This window comes from Nycticebus coucang, chromosome 8, assembly GCF_027406575.1.
Source record: "Nycticebus coucang isolate mNycCou1 chromosome 8, mNycCou1.pri, whole genome shotgun sequence".
Lineage (NCBI taxonomy): Eukaryota > Metazoa > Chordata > Mammalia > Primates > Lorisidae > Nycticebus > Nycticebus coucang.
This window is the reverse complement of record NC_069787.1, coordinates 87,796,118-87,803,766: the sequence shown is the minus strand read 5'-3', so window position 1 is coordinate 87,803,766 and position 7,649 is coordinate 87,796,118.

Genomic DNA, 7,649 nt, shown 5'->3' with positions numbered 1-7,649 from the left:
TGTAAGGCGAGCAGCCTGCCCTGCACATGACGCACCGGGGACAGCTGGGCAGAGGCCCGCTCCCAGAGCAGCTTTGACTCAGCACTGGGGGCTCATGGGACGGGGGTGGGATATCTGAGCCTCACCCAAAAGACGAGGCCCTTGTTACTTCGCTTATAAATGGTAACAGCAAGGACTGACTGGAGTCCCTGATCAGGAGGGGCGCCTGGGAGGGAGGGGATGGAGAAGCTTGGAGCCCCTCGTTCAGGGTCTCCCGTCCTGGTTCCTCCATCTTCCCTTCTGGAGTGTATCTCACTCCTGGATATAGGATGCTTGGGTTTCCTGCTCAGAACTTGGTTGCAGCATGCACTCTTTAGGGGGCTTCTGGGGGGGGCTTCTTGACCATCTTTAAAATGGGAAGAGCTTTTCCTCTTTCTGCCTCAGCTCTGAGATGCTCCTTTTTGCAAGAAAGCAGGAAGGTGCCTTAGGCAAACAAGGTGATGACTTTCCCGTTGGACCTGGGGCAAGTGAGGTCTCCCTGTTAATGCTCAGTTTTTCCTCCTACACAATGAAGAGGTGGAGAACCTCAGTTCAGCTCTGCTAAGGTGCTAAGGGAGAACAGTGAGAGGGTTCTAACACTGAGGTGACAGATGTGCTAGAAAATTAATTCCCTAGGATTCTACCATTCTAGGTGTTTAAACCCTGCGTTTATACTCATTGCTCTTGGTCTATACCTGCCTGGGCCTGAGCCTGAGCCTGCCTGGCCTCGCGGCCCTACATCTTGTGGCCTAAGGCAGTGGTTCTCAACCTTCCTAATGCCTCCTAATGCTGCGACCCTTTAATACAGTTCCTCATGTTGTGGCGACCCCCAACCATAAAATTATTTTCCTTGCTACTTCATAACTGTAATTTTGCTACTGTTATGAATCATAATGTAAATATCTGACATGCAGGATATAGTTTCATTATTACAAAGGGGTCACGACCCACAAGTTGAGAACCACTGGTCTAAGGGGTCAGGGTTGAGGCCTAGGACAGCCGATCTCAATGCCCATCCTGCTCTGGAGTCCTGACCATCCTACACTCCTACCTCCACACACATACTCATCAGCCTCAGCCACCAAGATTAACTTGTTCCCAAAGTGCCAGAGGCTGCAGCCGTGGATTAAATTTAGCCCGTGGGACACGTGTACGAACTGATGGGGCAGTCCTCTGTCATTCCTCTGAGTCACTTGTTTATAACCTCGGGCTTAGGGAGAGGGGGGACAGGAGAGAAGACCTCAGGCTAGGCCAGGAGTGAGTCACCTCCCTTTTGTAGTCTCAGCAATGTCACTGCCTGTCCCTCCCAAGCAGTACATCTGACTGTCCCTCAAGCACTCCACCAGAAGGGCCAGAGGGGCAGACACCTGGGCAGGCCAGAGAGGTGGTCTTGTCCATCTTGCTGAAAGGCTGGGACTCAGAAGGGCAGGTGGTGGGCTTCCAGCCAAGCCCTGGTCTACAGGCCATTTTTCATAAGCACAGTCAGTGAGGAGGCAAGGCTCTGAGAGGCTCAGCAACTTGGCTGGGATTCACAGCCTATCTACCCACCTCCAAAAACTGTGGGAGTCCCCCCCACAGAGATAATACTCTGACCCTCCCCCCCATGAGCCCATCACCCTGCTGCTTCCCAAGAATTAACCAAAATGTTTATTAATTGTAATCTCATTTTCCAAAGACCAGAACCAAAGGTACTGACTGAACAATTAACTTATATTTATCAAATGACTTAATGAGATATTTTTAGGTCATGATGGATCCCAAAGTGCTCACTCCCTACCAGACATTTATATGTGGCTTGTTCATCAAGAGCCTACTGTACACTGTTCTGATGGCTGAGGATTCTGCAGTGAGAAAATCAGACAGGAATTCCTGACTTTATAGAGCTTCCATTCATCAGGGGAAAGGGGTAGGTGGAGGGAAACTACAACAAATAGTTATCTAGGATGTTGGGTGATTGTGCTAGCTGTGGAGACAAGTGAGGCAGGGAAGTGGGAAGAAAGGGCAAAGGTCACAGCGATTTTATTTTATTTTATTTTTCGAGACAAAGTCTCACTTTCTTCCCCTCAGTAGAGTGCCTTGGCATCATAGCTCACAGCAACTCAGACACTTGGGCTCAAGTGATCCTCTTGCATCAGCTTCTTGAGTAGCTGGGACTACAGGCACCCAACACAACGTCTGGCTATTTTTTTTTTTTTTTTTTTAGAGACAGGGTTTCACTCTTGCTGAGGCTGGTCTTGAACTCAAGAGCTCAAGTGATCCACCAGCCTCAGCCTCCCAGCATGGTGGGATTATAGGCGTGAGCCACCATGCCCCGCCTTGTCACAATGATTTTTAAATGGAGTAGTCCATTGGGCTTACTGAGAGGATCTCACTTGTGCAGGTTCAAACCATGGAGGATTCTGAGGAGGGGACAGAGCTCAAGCAAAACCCCTGAGGCATCTGACATGTTCCAGGAAGAGCAAGGAGGTTAGCAGGGCTGGAAGGGTGGTGCAAGTAGGGGGAGATGTGGAGAGAGGTTAGGGAAAGGTATTCTGTAGGGTCATGTGGCTCAGTGTAAGGACTCTGGCTTTTCCCCTGAGAGAAATGGGAATCCACTGTTCATTTTGTAATTATTAAGGATAATACCCTGACCCTCCCCCCATGAACCTGTCACCCTACTTCCGTACTTATCAAGCCATCAAGTCACGGCCAACCCTGTGTCATCTCTGCCTACAGCCACTCAAGGAATCATCCCAGGAGATGCCCACGGATTGCATGTGGGTGGAGGAGAAATAGAGGAGAAGGGTGACTCCAAGGCTTTTAGCCAAATCCAGGCGAAGATTTCATTTTATATCATCCTTTTAATTTTTACTCATTTGGTCTTCACACCGAAGTTATGAGGTGGATATTATTTGTTTCATCCTATGGAAACTCAATTGTAAATGGCCAGCAAATAGCAGTCTAATGTTTTTTTTTAACAGCTTTATTGAGGCGTAAACGACATGTGATAAACTGCACATGTAAGTTTTGACATATGAATACATGCCTATGAAGCCACCATCACTACAATTAAGATGGGAAACATATCCATCTTCCAGGAAGTTTCTTTATGCCATTTATTTTTTTTTTTTTTGCAGTTTTTGGCTGGGGCTGGGTTTGAACCTGCCACCTCCGGCATATGGGGCCAGCGCCCTACTCTTTTGAGCCACAGGCTCCATCCAACCTTTTTTTTTTTAAAGAGACAAAGTTGCACTGTGTTCCCCAGGCTGGAGTACAGTGGCTTTTCAGAGTTGTGATATCACTGCTGATCATCATGGGAGTTTTGACCTGTGCCTGTTTCTGACCTAGGCTGATTCACCCCTTCTTAGGAAACCTGGTGGTCCTCTGCTCCCGAGAGATCACCATATTGATGCTGAACTTACTGCAGACACCTGATTGGCACAGCACATTGCAGCCCAGCAACTCCTGGGCTCAAGCCATCGTCCTACTTCAACCTCCAGAGTAGCTAAAACTAGAGATATGTGCCACCGTGTCAGGCTCCTCATACTAAACCCCTCCCTCATCTCTCCCCACTTGGCTATAGTGGCCAAAGATGTGGGTGGGAACCTTTGCCGATTTCAGGGAAGATAAGGGGATCTTAGAGTTGACAATGGCCAAGCAATGGCTCATGAGTGCAAAAACAAAATTAGGGCTGGAGTGGGTGGTAATTGGATGGTTTGGCCTACAGGGATCCTTGGGGTGGCTCACAGAGTGCGGGTTTCCTAGGAACTGAAGTCAATGGTCACCCTACTAAGGTCCTGCTGATGATGCACTGAATCTGGATTCTCCTTCCCTGCCTGCCACATTTCTGCTATTGTCTCCATCCATGGACTTCATGCCTTACTCATGTTTATGGAACTCAACTCAACACTGCTTCTGATCCAAGATCTCAATTTACAGCAAGAGAAGTGAGGCAAGCCTTCCAGTTAACGATGACAGATTAAATGCACATATTTATTTTTGCTTCTGAAATCTTCCTGCAATTAAAGTAGAGGGTTAAAAGAAAACTCTCAGGGACATAGTGTACAACATACTCCGTAGGGACATAGGAAAAACACACCATGGATTCTGGAAAGTAGGTGATGTGGTGAGCAGTTTGGCAGGCCTGACTATAAGTCAGCAATGAAAAAGATCCAGAATTATCAGGACCAGGTACCCTGGACAATACAGGAAAACAAGAGAATTGGTTATAAAATCCTTTAAGAAGCAATTAGACCCAAAGAACACCATCGCCATCTGGGTAGAAATCAGTAGTTTTATGTCCGAGAAGATACACAAGAGAGCTCTTGACTAAAGCACACCCAGCAGAGAGGAAAGTGGTGGTGCAATATGAACAATGAATGATCTGAGAGCAACTCCACATCCTAAAGGGAAATCCTATGTTCCTGCTCAGCTCCCAGAAAGCTGGCAGGCCAGGTATGACTTCCAAACAGGGAATTAAAATTGGGAGATCTGGCAGCCCCAGAAGGGGAAAAAAAATCATTAACTAAGGATCTCAAAGAGCCTGGCCAGATCATCCCACCGTGAAGTCCCTTCTCTGATGCTGAGCTTCCAGTGGGCTTTTTGGTACTCTAAAAACAACTATAAACAATGGAAATACTGCAGAGGCAATCAAAGGACAACTCTGAAAGGTGGTAAGAAAATGGCCTATTTATTGGTTTGGAGAATGAGGGAACAACTCAGTGGCAGGGTGTCTTATGTATCCACCACCTGGCAGAAGATGACCCAGGCTTGCTGTTTCCTGACCCCCAATCTAGTAACAGAAGGCAGCCCAGGGAGCTCATTCCTCTTACAAATTGAACACAAGTCTCTCTAACAACTCCAGCGGAGCCGAGCACCACTAGGTGCTCCACTGACAATAAGCAGCCTGAGGAAGCAGGGCCTGCCTGCTTCCTTTACACTGGGCCTGAAACTCACGTGAACTCACCTGAAACTCCAGGCAGCCTGGCCTGGAAAACCTCTCTGCCCACTTAGGCAGCACCAGGAAGGACCAGTAAGAGCCAAGCAGCACCAGATAAACCACGCAGATGAAAATAACACTGCAAAGTCTCTGAAAATGAAATTGTCCTTGGAACCTCACCCCACAAAAGTAAACCAGGACCTGAATGCTAAATTTAAACAGGGTGATTGCCAACAGGAGAATCTAACAGGACCTAGAGCAGTGGTTCTCAACCTTCCTAATACCGCAGTGTATTTTCATTGTTCAAAAGGGGTCACGACCCACAGGTTGAGAACCGCCGACCTAGAGTCTCCTAATATGATAGCTTACAATTAAAACTCACCTGTCATACCAAGAACTAGGAATATCATAACTTGAATGTGAAAAGAATCAACTGACACCAACACTGAGATGAATCAGATGTTGGAATAATCTGGCAAGGATTTTAAAGCAGCCATAATAATAATGTTTCAATGATCAATTGCAAATTCTCTTGAAACCAATTTTAAAAATAGAAAACTTCAGAACCTCAGGAAAAAAATAGAAGTTATACAGAACTAAATGGAAATTATAGAACTAAAAAATATAATCACAGAAATAAAAACTTGCTGGATGGCCTCAATAGGAAAGGGGAGATGATGACAGAGGATAAAATCAGTGCACTTGAGGACAGATCAACGGAATTTACCCAATCTGAGTGACAGCAGTTAGTATAATGGGGGAAATGGATATATATATGATATATATCAATTGGATTTATATATATAAATGGATATATATAATGGATATAAAAAGGGGGCCCCTGTGGAAATAATATAAGACCAGCATTTGTTTCATTACAATTAAGTGAAGAAAGATTCATAGAGACAGAAAAGAGAACGTTGGTTGCTTAAGTGCTGGAGTTGGAGGGAAGAAGGGATGGAGAGCTGGTACGGGTTCAGTTTGGAAAGTCGTAAAGAGTTCTATGGATAGATCATGGTGATGGTTCTGCAACAATGTGAATGTACTTAATGCCACTGAACTGTACACTTAAAAATGGTTGATAGTAAATTTTATGTTATGTGTGGCTCAGCACCTGTAGCACAGTGGTTACGGCAGCAGCCACATACACTGAGGGTGGCAGGTTTGAACCCGGCCTGGGCCAGCTAAACAACAATGACAACTGCAACAAAAAATGGCCAAGCATTGTGGTGGGTGCCTTTAGTCCCAGCTACTTGGGAGGCTGAGCCCAAAAGTTTAAGATTGCTATTAGCTGAAATGCCACAGCACTCTACTGAGTACAAAAAAAAAAAGTATGTTATGTGTATTTTACCACAATTGTTTTGAAAAGGAACACATAGGCCTTTGGCATCCCAGGACTGGACTTATCTCTTAAAGAATGAATTGTCTTTTTTTTTTTTTTTAATTAGGACAAAACTATTAACTTTTTAGAAAAAGGTTTTCTAAAAATTTTTTCCAGAAAAAAATGTCTTCAGCATTTAAAGCTAGGAAATGAGATTTTACACTCAACACCAAAAGTATGATACATAAAAGAGAAATTTGACAACTGCTTGAGAGTATCAAAATAAAAAGATTAAGCTGGGGCGGCACCTGTAGCTCAGTGGGTAGGGCGCCGGCCCCATATACCGAGGGTGGCAGGTTCAAACCCAGCCCCGGCCGAGCTGCAACAAAAAAATAGCTGGGCATTGTGGTTGGGTGCCTGTAGTCCAAGTTACGTGGAAGGCTGAAGCAGGAGAATCACCTAAGCCCAGGAGTTGGAGGTTGCTGTGAGCTGTGTTATGCCACGGCACTCTATAGAGGACAATAAAGTGAGACTCTGTCTCTACGAAAAAAAAAAAAAAAAGATTTTGCTCTACAAAAGCCCACAAGAAGAGGATGAAAAGAAAAGCTACAGACTTGGAGAAGTATTTGGAATATCTAGACACACAAACAACTTTGAAAACTCTAAAAAGCCAAACAATCCAATCAGAAAATAGGCAACAAGCATGAGCCAATATTTCACCAAGAGGATAAACAGATGGCAAATAATCTCATAAAAAGATGTTCAGTTTCGGGCGGCACCTGTGGCTCAGTGAGTAAGGCGCCGGCCCCATATGCCAAGGGTGGCGGGTTCAAACCCAGCCCCGGCCAAACTGCAACAAAAAATAGCCGGGCGTTGTGGCGGGCGCCTATAGTCCCAGCTGCTTGGGAGGCTGAGGCAAGAGAATCACGTAAGCCCAAGAGTTAGAGGTTGCTGTGAGCCATGTGACGCCACGGCACTCTACCTGAGGGCAGTATAGTGAGACTCTGTCTCTACAAAAAAAAAAAAAAAAAAAGATGTTCAGTTTCATTATGTAAAATACAAGTTAAAACCAAAGTAAGATATCACTACACATCTATCAGAGTAACTAAAATTTAGAAAAAATCATGACAACATCAAAATTCTGATGAAGACGCAGAGAAAGTGGTACTGCAGCTCTAGTAAACACTAGGGCAATTTCTTATAAAAGTAAAGATGGGCCTACCATACAACCTAGCAATTGCCAGAGAAGTGAAAACATATGTTCACACAAAACCTGTACATGAATGTTCATAGCAGCCATATTTGTAATAGCAAAAAATTGGAAACATCCCTGTTCTCCTTCCGTGGGTGAACGGTTAAAACAACCGAGGCACATACCAGCCATGGAGTATA